This window comes from Hippoglossus stenolepis, chromosome 8, assembly GCF_022539355.2.
Source record: "Hippoglossus stenolepis isolate QCI-W04-F060 chromosome 8, HSTE1.2, whole genome shotgun sequence".
Classification (NCBI taxonomy): Eukaryota; Metazoa; Chordata; class Actinopteri; order Pleuronectiformes; family Pleuronectidae; genus Hippoglossus; species Hippoglossus stenolepis.
Window position 1 is genome coordinate 9,134,062 of NC_061490.1, and position 16,734 is coordinate 9,150,795.

At 40.7% G+C, this 16,734-nt stretch overlaps 1 long non-coding RNA gene across 1 annotated transcript; it reads left to right on the forward strand.

Annotated features, from left to right (window-relative positions):
* The first annotated feature begins 4,194 nt into the window (after positions 1–4,194).
* Positions 4,195–6,357, forward strand: LOC118114144. Its single transcript, XR_004697428.2, has 4 exons — positions 4,195–4,268; positions 4,383–4,557; positions 5,608–5,747; positions 5,853–6,357. It is a non-coding gene; the product is annotated as an uncharacterized LOC118114144 (long non-coding RNA).
* The last annotated feature ends 10,377 nt before the right edge of the window (positions 6,358–16,734 follow it).

Consider the following 16,734-nt stretch of genomic DNA (forward strand, 5'->3'; position numbering starts at 1 on the left):
TCTAGTTCAGGTACATCATTTGCTTTTGACGGCGTTGGGCCGAGTTTACTTTTTGCAAACACACCGAGCACCATATTGATCACCTTGAAGGCAAATATTAGAGAGACATGAAGCCAGTTTTCTCATTACAGGGCTTGATTCATTGAATGTTATTACCACGGACATTGGAAAAGTTATTCAGCAATCACACTGACTGGAATAATGTGAGCAAGGGCCGCTGCCAGGGATTTTGGACCCATTAAAAGATGTCACATGAGGCCCCATCACACCACAGGCCATCGTGAAAATATTCACCATTTGATAGAAGATGTGCTCTATTAGAACTGTGCTACAGGTCATCATTTTCTTTCTAAATGTAATTTTGAATGGTAGAAATCTAGAAGGGAAAGTATTCTAAACACTAATGAATAATTTAAAATTAATGTAACTTCAATATACATGAACCTTGTCAATTAAAATAAATGAACTTTTCTATTTAATGATCCAAAAGAATAAACAGTCCTTGCAAAGCATTCAACCATTATTGTTTTTCCATAAACGTAAAAAAAAAGATATTGCAACAGACACCCTGCACTTTACATGTCATTCAACATGATGCTGCTCACCCCCCTCCCCAGCTGGGAGTAGCTGTGGTCGAGGAACATGACACACGACTGCTGAGCATGACGCTGCAGCTGTCTGGTCAGACACCATGCCGGCCGCGACAGAGACAGACCAGTGAAGGTTTGCCTACATTGATTAAATGTCGGCGGAGGAGCAAAATGTAAACACTCATTATTTCCTGTGACGTTATGAAGTAATGGATCCAGGATCACATCGTGGATCATGGATTGTGGTGGCAGTTTATCGTGGATCATGATTACACCTAGATTGTTCCGTCAATACTGTTGTCATTGCTTTTCATCTCTGTCAGACATTGTCTTTTGTATAAAAACCTAAAACATTGATACACCTCCATTTATGCTACACGCTGTCTTTTCTCATGAATGTTGTAAATATTGTTTTTTTGTTGAAGTGCTCTGTTACACGCAATATTTATTTCTCTTGTGTGGTTTCTTAATTTTTACCCCTGGAAAAGTAAAGTCCTTTTTGGTTGTTTTTTTCTCGGAGGATATTACACTTTGTTAATCACTATGAGGAAATTTGATATTTATGAATATGGGCATTATAAATAAAATGTGATTGATTGATTGATGATATTAGAGGAGTGTAGGTGGCCTATCTCGCTATTTACGAAGCTAACAAGTAAATATCACTACTCACGGACTACACCGACCTTTCTGGGTGAAATGCCGGTTGCCCGTTGCTCTTTAGGAAGGTATGGAGCCCGTCTGGTGACATTTGGACAAAAACAATATAACATGGCCATGAAATAATAACACATGGGACCAAGATGATAATTCATGGTTGTGAGTTAGTTATCTCGTTCCCACGACTTAATTACTTGTGGCCACTTGTTAATTATCTTGTTACAAGGACTTAATAACCAGTGGCTATGACTTATTATATCGTTATTATTTTGTGGCCATATCATTTATTTTTTCCCTGACATTTCAGCAGACGGGCTCTGTAGGAAGGAGCCATGATGCTCCTCAATGCAATTCTCTGCTAGTTTATACCTCATTTCAGTGCAGAATCAAATAATTGTATAATTATGTAAAACTATTCCTTTTATTATTACATTGTAAATAAGATATTGGATCAATAATAATAAAAAAAACATAATGAAAAACAATGTTTTGGACAGGCAGGCTGGCGATCTATGAAGGGAGATACAGTGGAAATGATTCCACTGCTCTATGTTCTCCACATGGGTCACATTCAGAACAAGCCTTGCAGGTGAGTAATTAATGAAAGCTTAATGAGCAGTGGTGAGCACTTCAAATGTGAACCATGTCTCCACATACTAATGAAGCAGGAGTTGGTTTCAGTAATATAAAGATGTATGTTCTTGAATCATGCTCCAGTTACAGAGGAGGAGATTTGAAATTTGAATAGAAGACAGAGTGGTGTTCAAGCCAATCAAATATTTGAACTAGCTGTATGAATATTTGATCTGTAGAAGTGTGTCGTGTGGGAGTGAGTGATGTGTGGGTGGAAAGGCAGGAAGGATTTCTTCATTTTAGTTATTGTTTCACTTGTTCACTGTCACCCAAATCAAAGTATTAAATGTTGTTGATTTCATAGTAAATCACTTCTTAATTTGCTCACAGGCGATTGAAATAGGTAAACATGTTTTTGAGAGTATCGAAGTTAACTATTCTCCTTTATCTGAGTTTTAGAGCTTTACCTTTTCTTTTTTTCCCTTTTGCAATAAGCCAGCTGCCATATCAGTGCGTCTGTGTCATAATCCTCTCGTACTAACCTTTTTCTCACTTGCTAGCTCAGCCAAAGCTCAAAATCTCCAGTGATAACCTGCTATAGCCTTGACTAAAGGCCTCTGGAGCTGCACAATGGCTTACTGATGATGCTTTGAAATTTTAGTGACACCCCGAAAAGGGATTTTCGGGTCCTTGATTCTTGTGATTGATTCTCAGCGTTATAAAAAACGTTTCTTTTACGTGATTTAGTTCACGCACAAAACAGAATGTGCAGACCCAATAATGCTGTGCACTCTTGCATGCCTCCACTAAACATGCTCAAAATATATGCCAAATAAACCGCTCTGAATCTGGACTCCTCTTTATTTTAGGCTTGACTCTAATGATGGAGGGAGGAGAGGGGGATGGAGAGAGGGCAAGGTAGAGGACTGGAGTGCTGCCGCGGTCCCAGACACAGATGGACAAGATGAGAGGGGAACACAAGCACAGCTGAGGCCTTGCAGCGCTGAGTATTATAAGACCAGGAATCAGTGAGCCCCGGTTCTGCACTGATGACACTGGCTTTACCGCCGCTCAGTCATTCGCCGCTCTCACCAGGAGCTCCAGGGACGTGACTCGCCGAGCACAGTTGCATCAAGATTAAAGGCACCTTTCCCCTCTAAGATCAAAAGTTTACAAGGCTCTGCCAAAAGTGTCTCCAGTGGACTCACGATGGCACAATCTGATATTTACACAAAGGTCTAAAGCCATTAGCAACAGGGACATGAAACCAGACTCAAAGCGTATCAAAATGATGTGCACATTCTAATTAAACTGCCTTTGTAAAGTACGTCTTCCATCTGTTTGGCTTAGAAATTGTTTGGCTGGATTCCAGTGGCCAATTCCCAAAGTTTGAAACAAAGTTTGACTCATCAACTCTGACATTTTGCGCCGTCAAATGACTATAATCATTAGAAGCTTCATATCAGAGCTTTTTATAAAGAGTACGGTTTATGACAGATGGATTGGTTTGACCTATTGTGACTGCTGTCCTTTATGAAACACCGGCTCATGCATGAAAATCAGGTTTGCCTGCCAGAACCGAAGAAACGGTAAAATAAATGTAATTATTTAACAGGAAAAATAACAATAAAGTTATCTCTTTGGTTTCACCCTCCCTGTGAGATGAAGCACAAAACCTACACTACCTGAACTGTGCCGACTGTGGAGAGACTGGTAATCTTCCACCAGGGCCTCAGCAGGGAGGAGAAGAAATGCACACAATAGCACCTTCCACTTCTGATCCATTTTCTAAACAGAGACAAATAGGTAAAGAAAATGAACAAGTTGCCTCTACAACTATTGCAGGGGCCGGAAAAAGAAGCAGAGAAACAGCTGCCACATTCTTAACAAGTCGTCTCCTGGGGGTTTTTGTGAACAATTGTGCATGTAATGCTAATTCAAAAAGAGCTAGAAATATATACTTTATACTGCAAGATATGAGTTTCTGTGATGTATTAATGTATTAATACAGCCTGTTCTAAACCTGCCTGTTTGGAATGTTCTGTTCTCTTGTTCTGTGTTAAAGCTCGAGAGCTACTTGAGAATTCTTCCTTGTCCTTAGTGAGTCCTCCTCAAACAGTTCTACAATATACTGTCAGTTATTTGTGTTTGCACGCTGGACGTTGTGTTCATCCTACCTGGTTTATCTGCAGTAAAGATCTTAAAGTCAAACTGAATTTTCTTTATTACTCTTCACATGTGTGAGTTTGAAGGATTTACTTGACTGGTGTTATTTTTTTCATATATTGAATGTCGACTATTTTAGAGGGCAGTTAAGCAACCTATACAATCATCAGGCCCAACTTTTTTTGAGCACCCTCTAGTGGACCGTGAAATGTTTTCAATTTGATACTAGTGGGCCGCGAGGGGCGCATACGTCATCAGTTTGAGACGCCCAGTTGACAGGTGAGCTAATGCTAACCGCTGAACTGTAGTGTGGAGTAATGGAAAAGTTCCTTAAGTGGAAAAACATTGACGGCAACGCTACTAATCCACCGCATTAAATATGTTTTGTCAAAGGAGGTGACGATGGAAAGCCCAGAGCCCAGTGTGTGGAGTGCGGCTTGACGCTTTCAAATGAGGCGTTGAAGCCTTCCAAACTAAAGCGGCATCTTGAGACACGACACCCAACTCTTGCTTGGAAGCCAGTCGACTACTTCAAAAGAAAAGAAAATGGACTACAAACACAGAACAGGTCTGTTGTCTCTTTGACTTTAAACTCAAAATGTGCATTGAAAGCCAGCTACTTGTTCGCGAGACGTGTGGCTCAGACTAAGAAAGCCTTCAGGATAGCAGAGGAATTGGTGCTACCTGCTGCTGTGGATATGTGCCGCGAGATGATCGGGGAGGCAGCCGCGAAGAAGCTGCAGACTGTCCCGCTCTCGAACGACACAGTGAATCGGCAAATTTTTTAAATGGCCTCCGACATACAGTGCCAGGTTGGGGAAAGAATTAAAGGCAGCCAATTTTTTTCTTTACAACTAGATGAGTCCACCGATGTCAGTCTTGTCGCATAACTGCTGGTTTTTGTTCGCTATCGTTGGGAAAGTAGTCTGCATGAAGACATGCTTTTCTGTGGAGAGCTACCAACACGAACTACAGCTCAGGGATGTCAGATGCTTTTCTCAGCTGTGTGAGTGCATGGAGGCAGATCATGTCCAGCTGCTGTATCACAGTGAGGTGAAATGGCTCTCAAGAGGACTGGTCACAGAGGAAACATCCCCACTCGCACATTTCTGCACAGATCTGAGGTTCCAGGCTGAACTTGCCAACCTCTGTGACATCTTTTCACAACTGAACCAGCTGCACCTCTCACTCCAAGGGAGAAACAGCAACATCTTTTTGGTTGCTGACAAAGTCCTTGCGCTGTGGACAAAGAGGGCCCATGAGGAGAGGATGGACATGTTTCCACTTGTGAGTGAAACATTGGAAAACTCCCCACATGTGAACATAATCGATTCAGTCTCTCAACACCTCTCAGAGCTGACAGAGAAGGATCCCAGAGAAGGAAATATATGGATTTTTGACCCATTTTCTGTGGACCTCGCTGCAAATGACATTGCTTTGACCACACATTTGGAATCCCAGTTCCTGGAAGTTGCAGCAGACAGCAGCCTAAAGTTACAGTGGGACAAACTGGACCTGGGCTCTTTCTGGATCACTGTTTCAAAGGAGTACCCATGCCTAGCATTAAGAGCTGTGAAATTCCTTCTCCCATTCACAACTACATACCTGTGTTAATCAGGATTCTCCATTGTGGGTGCAACCAGGACCAAGACCCGAAACAGACTGAGAGCAACCCTCAGAGTGGGCCTTTCCCCCCATCCCACCTTCTGGTGTCTGAGAAGCAAGCTCAATTGTCTCATTGAATACTGAACATGAGAAGTAAGTACTCAATCTCTAAAACAAATAGAATTATACAGCTCTCTTATGATAATCTTTCAATGTGAATATTGAAATTGATACATGCTGTGTGTTTGTTTGTCACAGATATGAAGAATAACTACTGGTTCTGCCACACCAAATATGAAGACTGCTACTAAACCTGCTCCATCTTAATTAATTTGCACAGATTAATTATATTTAATTATAATTATACTATATTTTTTAAATGTCTTTTTTTAACACAACTATTAGGCCTGTTCATTTTGTTCATTCTATTATGATTCTTTATTATTTTCAATGTATTGATTCACAATTACCTAATTTATTATATTTATTATTTTCTATTTATTTACTTTTCTCTCGACTTATTTTTAGAGCAGAACTTCCTGGTTTTCAGAACTTCTTTGTTTGCTGTGGCAAATACTGAATTATTAGTTCTTGTTGTGTTAATAGGCAAGACTCCAGCCTTATAAATTTGCTCCTGTAGCAGTTTGAACATTGTTCCATGAACTGTTAACCTGTTGGGTTTTACTTCATCATATACTTACAGTTCATATGAATATAGGATAATGTATGTGCAGGTTTATACACGCTTTATACAATAAATCCCTCTGGGCAGAGAAATTGTTTTTTCTTGCCATCTGTCACACCCATATCATTTATAAAGAACCTGTTAGTTTTTTATGTATTCATTGTATTTTGATGGCTTTTGTCTGTAAAACAGGGAGTGGCTTTGTTGTAGATATTTAATACAATTAAGATAGAACAAAGACTAGAATTAATTAGCCAAAATAATTGAATTGTATGAAAAGGTGGGCCTTGAAGTAAAAAAGGTTGAGAACCCCTGCTGTAGTTTATCCAAGGACCTGGAAAAAGACATGTATCCCATGCAGACTTTTTTTTAAAGATGAATTGACAGAAGAACAAGGGAGGAAAATCCAGAATTGATGGAAAGAGTTTTTGATAACTCTGATCCACTCCACCATCAGCTCATAATATCCCCCTCCTCTCACAGGGGGAACTTTCAGGTTGGCAACACAGAGCAAACTGACGCCACAGACCAAAACTGGTTTCCAAGGTAACAGCGAACATTCCCCCTTCGGATTGAATGGCTATTTTCCACACCTATACCTTCACCCCGACAACAGAGAGATGTATATTTCAACATGCTCTGTGAATCCTCGTCTGAAGCCACAAGTGACCACAACATCAAGGCTGAAATACCTGAATAATGTGTAGAATCTCATTGATACACCTGCCGTCTTTTTCTTCCTGTGGATCGGTCATTACTGCCATTTCTCTGTGTGTTCAGTCATCCTGTTTTTGTTCTTCCTTTTTCCTTTCTTACAATAATCTTCACTGTGGCTGGGTTTTTTTTTTTGGTGCTTCATCCACCTGCCGCCTCTTTCTCTTTCTGTCCCTCTCTCATTGCAGCCTCCGATTCAAACTGTCCTCAGGTGGCTCTTTTCATCCCCTTTCAGTGTGTCAGTTCATCAAGCCTGAGTGTCCTCACGATCTTTCGATATATAATTAGCACACTGTCCTGCAGAGAGACAGGAGTTATCCAGCACCAGCTGTTACATCCTGGTTGAGGGGTATTAGGGCACAACATAAGGACAAGAAGTGGAGGGCAAAGATGAAAGCTGAAGGATTGATTTATTACTCTACACAGTGAGCGTCAGTGAGGCCGGAACTCCAAAGGTCAAAGCCGAAAACAATCAAACCAAATCATCTTCTCAAGAATAATTCTGTCTTATGACATTCTCAGGAGGGGCTGTATAAAACTCCGGATGATGTCCGAATGAACTCATTTGAAAACACAGCAGGAGATCCTCCGCAGGATTCACAGCGACCGGGTGGGTGTGCTGGTAACGTTTCTAATGCGTGACAGAAATAAAACTAAAGAAAACGACAACAAAAAATATATATCAGGGTGAAAAAGCGGTGCCATACACGAAGAAGATGCAGACAAAGTTTTTGGCGATAAGAGCAGACGCTGTGTCGATGTGCTATAAACAAAAACAGGTGATCTCTGCAGATCTCTGTGAACGTGTCTGAGCACAGGATCTCCTGCTGCTTTGCTCATGTGTGAAAAACAAACTCTGCAGAAAGTACGGACTCAATTGTGTCCAAAATTTTCCGGAGTTCATGTCTGAAAACGGCTTTACTGACCCTAACTTTGTAGGCTGTACAAACAAGGAGAGCACAGTGTCCATGCGAAAATAGTAATTCGCCCTTACTGCTTTGTGTTGTAAATACTCACACAAGCAAAGGCTGTGGGAGCTCATTGGTCCTTAAACATACGTTTCACAAAGGTTGGAGGCTGAGGAGCAACAAGTTCTCGACATCAAGCCTCAGTATCACAGCCAACTGAGCAAATGAGAGAGTCAACCTCATCCCACTCACCTGAAAACCCATTAGTTAAATAGACCGGCCTCTGGATCAGTCTATCTGCAGCAGCCACATCACGGGAGGTCAACCAATCAAAAAACTAACAAAAAAACAAAAACAGCCCCTTTCAGTTAGTATGCAGATCCTCACAAAGAAAACAGAGCTCCCACTCTTGATCAGAAGCAGATTTATGCAACTCATATAAATACAATGTGAATACAACTGGGGACATAACAGAGCTATTTGAGAATTTACCAAATGAAAAAAAGAAGATCAAATAAATTGTATTGCCCACGTGAATAATTACAACTAATTAGACCCATTATAATTTGAGAATATGATTTCAATTTTCTCAAAGTCCCTGCACATTAAAATTAAATATACATGTTTGAGTTAGCAACAGTCAAAGTTCAAGTTCAAAACGTGGTAACATTAACAAACAACCACACAACTGTACTCAGTTCTAGTGAGAACACAACAAACTCACAAATATAGAAAGATTAATTAATTCATGAAAGAACCAAAAACCCCATTATTTATTACTAGAAGCTTACAGTGAAATTAAGTTGTAAGGGCCTTAAATTGACAAAGAATTTAGCCACATCATTTAAAATATAACGTTTTAGTTTAATGTTCCTCAGGTTGAGTCCCCGTCCTTCTGGGGCCAGAAGACAAACAGTCTAATGGCATCGAAGACATTGTAATTTGTGTGTATCCTAATGACTGTTGCCTCGAGCTGTTTGCACAGTTTCCCAGCAAGCTCAGTGAAGGTCAGCGTGGCATCACAGCAGACTATAAAGACTGACTCAATAGCTCAGACAAGTGACAAGTGACACACACACACACACACACACACACACACACACACACACACACACACACACACACACACACACACACACACACACACACACACACACACACAGAGCGAGAGAAAGAGAGAGAGAGGACATAACATTCACTTACATTGATCTCCTGGAGACTTACTCTGTTACCTTAAGCATAGAAATACTTACCCTAACCTTGAATTTAATCTTATCCTAAATTGAACCTCAATTTAACCTTAAAACATGTCTTAACTTTAAAATGTAATGATTGATGTTGTGAACCACCACTTGCCTAACCTTAACCTAAACCTGGGGATTTTCCTTTCTACATGGGGAAAAGATACAGCCACACGCAGGCACACACACAAGCAGGCACACACACACAAAAGCTCTCTCTCTCTCTCTCTCTCTCTCTCTCTCTCTCTCTCTCTCTCTCTCTCTCTCTCTCTCTCTCTCACACACACACACCACTGTCACAGCCGGTAACACCTGCCTCTGGGCAGACACACTTGTCATGAAATTTGTTAACGTGTATCTTATAGTACTCTGCTTTCATCACACTGACAGTTTGCGAATCAGTGGAAGTATTTTCTGAATCCGAAGTATTTAAAGGTCCTTTTCATTCCATGTCGTAAACAAGCTTTTAAGAGAGTGAGGCATATTTGTTGTCTTGTTGGCTGTTCGCAGCTTAGCTGAGACGCTGTCAATCTTTTATTTTGTTTTTCCCCGAGTATGGAGTGTCAGTCAAAGGGATATCAAGTGATGACAAGTCATTCTACTGCACATTCTTACATTTAAACACAAGCAGCTGTTGAATATAATTAATACAATGAATGTGCTCTTCAGAACAAGCCTGTGATACTTATTACTTGTCTTAGTAAATTCAGCTCATAAATCAGAAAGTATTTCTCTGTTATCATCAAAACCAAGTTGTTGCAAAATAAACCGTTACACAAGATCGAATGCTCCTTAATCCAGAAGGAATTTCATATGGGAACCAATCTCATATGATATTTTTCAGTTGTTTCATTTAGGCCATTTTAGAGCAAGAACATGAAGCCCAAATAAAGTAGAGAGATGGAAACATCGTTTCTTTTCAAAATATGAAAATTATGCCAGGGTTGATTTTCGAGCAGGCATATGTTTCCATTTGTCTGCTCAAAATAAACACGAGCATAATAGTCATATTTTCCATCCACTCTTACTGTCCTCTGACAGAAAACACAATCAGGCACTCATCACCAAATTTGCTGCTTTGCTGCATTTTCTATTCCCACAGTCCAGCTCAGTAAATGCCACATGTACAAAACACACATGTATCCCGAGCAGTGTAACTTGTATATGTGTTACCTAAACCTTTTTGGGACCCAATTTGCAAACCAATATTTCTTTCTCCAGTCATGAAAGACCCTTATTAAAATCTGTGATGACGTCGAGCTTTTGAATCTTGAAAAACCCTTTAAAATGAATTTACTTCACGATCAAAGTCTAAGAATCTAGAGTAAAAGTATGTTGGAAATATGGTGGAAACTCAAACAAGATTACTGGGGTAGAAGCTATGATGCAACCCAGACAGGACAGGTTCAGGTTCAGGTTCAGGTTACTGTCTTTATATGTCTGTGCAACTGAGATAAAAAAAACAGTTGAAGGAAATAAATGTATATGGTCTGAATCCATAGTGTGAGTAATTGAGTGTTGCTAGCCTCGGTCAAGTCTGTTGCACATTCTGTGGGCAGGTTCTGTGCAGCCCACAGACACATTACGAGAGGTTTTGACACACTGATGAATCATGCCGTCGAATGGTTTTCATGTTAAAACCCTTTTCAGCCACTGTGAGACGAGAATTCTCCTTAGCTTCCTTCAATTATTCATTGAGTCTGTTGGACCTGAGAGTCATTAAGTGTGACAAAAGGCTTGTTTTGAACATTTTGTGAGATTTATTCCACCTGTTTAAATATTCTCGCCTGCTTTTTTCCTGCTGGAAAGAGTCTTGATAGCTAAATTGTCTTACATTGAATGGAAGTGATGCAATTTCTCTCACAAGCCTTCAATGCTATTTCACAGAAAGAGAAGTGCAGAGAACTCCCTCGGTCTTCTCAATGGACCTCAAGACTCTTACACGGCACAAAGCCGAGAGTGAAGGAAACACAGAGTGAATTAAATGTCAAATGATACAGCGGAAGTCAGAAGAATGTACAAGATTCCTACTGCGGACATTTACAAGAAGCTCGTGATTTTCTAACTGCATCTGTAAGTCAACACATTAATTAAATATATGTTTTGCTGATTCTTTTCCAGCAATGCATTTCTATCCTAAGGGAGGTTTTACAGGCAGTATAGTCTCACACCTTTCTTTTTTTATACCCCCCCCCAGCACTTCAATACTTGTCAGTTTAATGTCAAAATAAATAGAAAATCACCATAATAGAAAAAAAATACTGGAAACTTTAGTTTTGGCCATTAAAAACTTTGCACATGTTTCTAGTTCTGTTTTGCATTAAATTGCATTTTCCACAATATAGCAACAAAAATGTACCCGGAGTAGCAAAAGTGTGACATCAGATGGCCCTTGCTTGCATTGTACTGCAGGATGAATCATAGATGGTTGCACCTCTGCCTAGAATGGTTTGAAAGCGAAGCACAGGACAGCATTGTAATGGATGTAAACTCTGACAACACAAAGGCAAACGCTGACCAGGAGGTCCTGCTCAGAATAGCCTCGTCCCTCATAATGTGCATTCGTCTTTCACACAGAGATTCAATAACAGATGTCACATAATGGCTGTTTTTTCCAAAAGGATGTATTTGTTAGTGAAACCATGTAGAATAAAGCCTTTGAGGAAGGTGTGTGTATGATTCAGCGCTGCTGATCAGACCTGGCTTTGTACCAGTTGCGTTTACTTATGCAGGGATTGTAATTGCAATGGGTTTTGGAGGCAGGGTAGAGAATACAGCAATCTAAGCAGGTGAATTGGCAGCTTTGGTGCGGCGGGGCTGAGCAGACTGCTAAATAAGGTCTTCTGTTGTCCGGAGAAAGAGCTGGGAATGTGGCAAGAGGAGCGAGAGAGAGAGAGAGAGAGAGAGAGAGAGAGAGAGAGAGAGAGAGAGAGAGAGAGAGAGAAGAGAGAGAGAGAGAGAGAGAGAGAGAGAGAGAGAGAGAGAGAGAGAGCGATGGGACCGGGGATACTGAGGTGGACCAAGGGCAAGGCAGAGAGGGAAAGAATGAGCAAGAAAAGAGAGAGAGGCAGGGAGGTGTGGAGGGAGAGGGAATGAGGGAAGATATACGGCGAACGTGGAGCGGGGAGGACAATGGAGGGTGAGGGAGGGAGTGAGAGTGAGACGAGCACCTTGGAAAATCAAGCAGCCAGTCTATTCCCCGGGAGGCTGCGAGGCTGGTTGTGGCTGACTGATCCAGTGCGGTGCTGCACTGTGCGAAAGGGGCCAATAACAAGCTGAGTAATGGGATTGTGCCACTGCAGGTTTTGTGTGAACAGGTTGGGTCCTTGGGTGTTCCCACACGTCGGGTTAGCACTAGCCTGGGCGAGAGTGGACTGAACGACAGCCAGTTCTGCCTGTTGTGCTCGACATCTATAGGCGCATCATTTTTAGTTTTTTAAGCATTGGACCCGGGGATTTCTATATTTGATTCTCTCATTGTCAACAAATCCCATGAAAAGACCAAAACAGCAATGAATTGATCCCACTACCAAGAATTTTCTGTGAAGCTAAATCCCAATATAGCTTATGCCTCTGTGCCATAGAGCTCTATTGTTGTACGGGAAAAAAATTAAAAACACATCAGAGAGCCACACTGTTGGATTGGCTGACACGTTGCTTCATTACGATAAACATGGGCACTGTTTTTATTTTTAAATTTTTTTTTTGTTCATGTTTATCTAGTGCTGAAAATAGTCCACAACAAATACAGTACTACACATTTCCTAAAAACCAACAGAGCCCAGATATGTTAGGTAATTACACAATGACAGTGAGGAATTCTTTCTAAATCAGGGGTCATAAAGGGGCCACAATCTACACAGAGGGGCCAATTATGTATCCAGCATCCATGCACAATTCCTGACCCTGTAAGGAGCACATTTAAGTATTTCCTTGTTTACTGTCAGCTCTGCAGCTTTGAGCAAAGCCATACATCATTAAATACATTTCAATCGATATATCAATTTCAATGAACGGCGTGAAACACACACGGATCAGCCCCTGCACAATAATTGAAAGGATGAGGATGCATTTGTAATTTATTCAGATTAAATCAAATGTGGTACCTTAGTGTTAAAGCTAACAGCTGTGGTCAGCAGCTGGATTTGAGAGTCAGACTGTGTTTCCTTTAGCCATCACATTTCCATCTATGATAGTGGTGTGGAACCTGTTTCTATCTCGAGCCATTCCAGTTTACATAACATCCTTTTAGGGCTGAACACACAGCACTCTCTAATGCAACGGCTGGAACTGCTTCTGTTTGGGGAAGCATCAGATGGTAGATGATGGTGATGATGATGATGGTGATGATGATGATGATGATTTGAACTGGTTTCAGCCAACACATCTTACTCAAACAAATCCTCACATTTGGTAGTGCCATGCATTGTCTGCAAAAACACTAATTTCTGCCTCGTATATCAAATGATCCCACACATAATACTGACCAGTTGTCGTGTGTTTGTTGTTTCATCACAGGCCAAAAAGAAAAAGTGGACTTTGTGGTGTTCCTTATTGTTTTTTCAATATATTGGATAATATCAGTAATCAGCTGGTTCTTTGAGACAAACTGACACTTTGAATAATTTGATTTGGTCTTTGCAGCAGCAACAAGGCTCCTTCACAAGTTCTTTATCAGTTCTTTGTTATTGGTAATCAGAGTTTTCATTCAACAACCAAGGTTATCCAGATTATATACACCAAGCAGAGACATGATCTTTGGGGTGCTGGCCATATCCAAAGTATTGTGCGTACATAAAACCTACAACCATTTTCTATTATAGTTTGGAAAGTGATGAGAAAGCTTGGACATAAACTTCTGAACTTATTCTTCACGTCTCACATCTTGCTGAAGACCTGTGGTTTGAATCTCATCCAGTTTAGCTGCTTGTTTCCCCCAGTAATGACATTCAAGACTTTGAATAGAAACAAGCTTACTTGTCTTTCACTTCAACAAAAGCAGCACACAACTCAATACATTCAATATTCTTTTATTTCTCTTGGAAAATGCAACATTTGATGTCTACTTTTCTTTTCTTGACAATTGCCATGATGCTTGTCAGCAATAAGTGACACCTCACATGCATGTTGCATGCAAACTTACCATGACCCAGATGTGAAGGACATGTTCATATATAATTCTATAGTCAGTCAAATTTTTTTTTTGTATTTCTGAGTTACTTCTTTATATTTATGAATCATCAAACAGTCTCACAGGCCACATACAGCAAAGTATCAGATGCAAAGTTCCTCTGTAGCAGAGATAATTCCCCTTACCCATACTTTGAATTAATCATTCCTTGTTTGATGCTATATTTTAGTACTTACATTTTATATTTACCACCATGATCAGTATATACACCTGACCATAGCTTTGAACACTGGAGGGTAATCAGGCTTATTTTAGACCTGATTTGACCCTTCCGACAATCACACGGTGTTCATGACTGGAGGTCACGTGCCGATTATCTGCCCAAATAATCGTAAAGTGTGGGGGGTTCACGAAATAATTATTAATAATAATAATAACTGAGTGAGACGGAGCCTGTAATAATCGGCTCTGACAGAAACCTGCAATAGCGAGAGAGACAAGAGCGAGCTCACCAACTGGATGTTGCATGCTTGTATAGCTGCGACGCACATGAGCGTTCCATGCTCCAGTTCAGAAGGTGATGGTAATGCATCTTAAAGTCGTTTCCCAACCACCATAAAAACACTGAAGAAGAAGAAGATATTATCGCAAGTTTCTGTAAGATTTAAAATCTCTGGAATTGCCACTGTGAAATTGTTTCCTACAAACGGCAAGTGTGTGGTCTTGCGTTCTGTTTAAATCGTCCAGTGTGTGCGTTCTGAAGATTATAACATTAAAAACATGTTGAATCTGTCATTATGTCTGTGGTCTCCCACGTTTTGAAAATCGGTCAAGAGTTGAAAATCCTCTAGTGTTGCAACTGAAAAGTAATATCTTCCTCTAAAAGTCTATTCTCTTTCAGCTAGTCTGTGTTCTCTTGTTCGGTCTCTACACACAAGGTCAGACGCAGGTCACCATAGTTGACTGTTTATCTCTCACCGAGGATGTGCGCAGCTGTTCCACTCCCATCAGCAGTAACCATAGCAACCAAGGTAACAGCAGGGCCCCTTATTAATCGACAATAGACAACCTTTTCTTTCGAGCTTTCAAATTGGGGCGGTATTACATCAGTAAACATGTGGATATCTGTATTGCCCATTTCTTCTTGATGTATTAAGCATCAGACAAATATTCCACTAACCCACCATTATTCATGTTGGGAATTTGATAGAGGTCATATAGGTTAAGATTTTCTGAATTGGGACTTATTCTGAATTAAGCATTTTCCAATTGGACACAGTGTATTTGGATCTCCAATGGTACAGGTGCACACACAGTGATTGGGGACTACTTTCCCGGGAACACATGGTTCTTTCCATCATCGATCATACATCAGACTCTGTTCACCGCAGCTGTCAAACTAAAAGCTTGAGGAACAGTTTTGGAAAACTTTCAGAACAATGAGGATACAAAATGTTTACGTTTATCGTCATGTTCCCAACTTCAAGTAACCAAGAATTTCAGTGGGATATTCATGATCATTACCAAGTAACGACTTAATACGAACATTGTCTGTTTTAAATAAAGGCTGAATGAATGTAAATGCAGTGACTTCATCTGTGTCTTCTACATCTGTGGCTCCTCTTTTTTCTATCCTGAGATATTTGTATTATTTTAGTTTTTTTCAGATTTGCGCCTGTCGCATGTTAGAAATGTCATCACTCACTCCACACATTGTCCTGCCCTAATCTCACATTTGCCAGACATTTTACCAGAGGGCTGGCAGCAAAGGTTCCAGAAAATCTCTGGATCAATTGACTGGAGTATGTGCATTTCAATGAACGGAACTGTCTGAGACCTAATATAATTCTGTTGTTTGAAGGAATCTTCACGTTTACACATTGTGTCTCAAGTGTCTCACATGCACTGCCAGCCACTTTATTCCTTTTTTTGTGTGTAAAAGCTCATTTGAGTTGAATTGATTATTTGTCACAAGTGAATTTTGAATTCAAGAGTAGACAGATCTCTTGTTCCCCATGTAACCGGCATTAAATGGTTATCAAGGGGCTGTTAAAATCCCAGGTATGTGTCTCTGTGTGTGGTGCCCTGTCACAGGGATAAGATTATTTTCTGAAGTGAGTCAGTAGGCTCCAGTTTGATGTGTGGTTTAGTTACTGTAGTTCACACAATGTCAGTCTGGATTAGAGCCTCCACTGCTCAAACAGCCCTCCACCTCCTGCTTTGAAGCCGACTTGCTCCACGTCCCGCTGCTGCTTTAGCTCACATTTAGCACGTCCCATTGCATTAGTCTCACTCTGTCCCTTACCTTGTGGCTCCGCTCAAACGGCTGCAGCCCAGCCATTTCCAATTCCTTGTTGCTTCTTTGATATTTGTCCATCACATCAGCCGCTCACTCTAGTGTGTGGGCACATGTGCAAATGCATTAGCGTATGTCGCCAGAGTGCAGGAGTTAATTGCACCG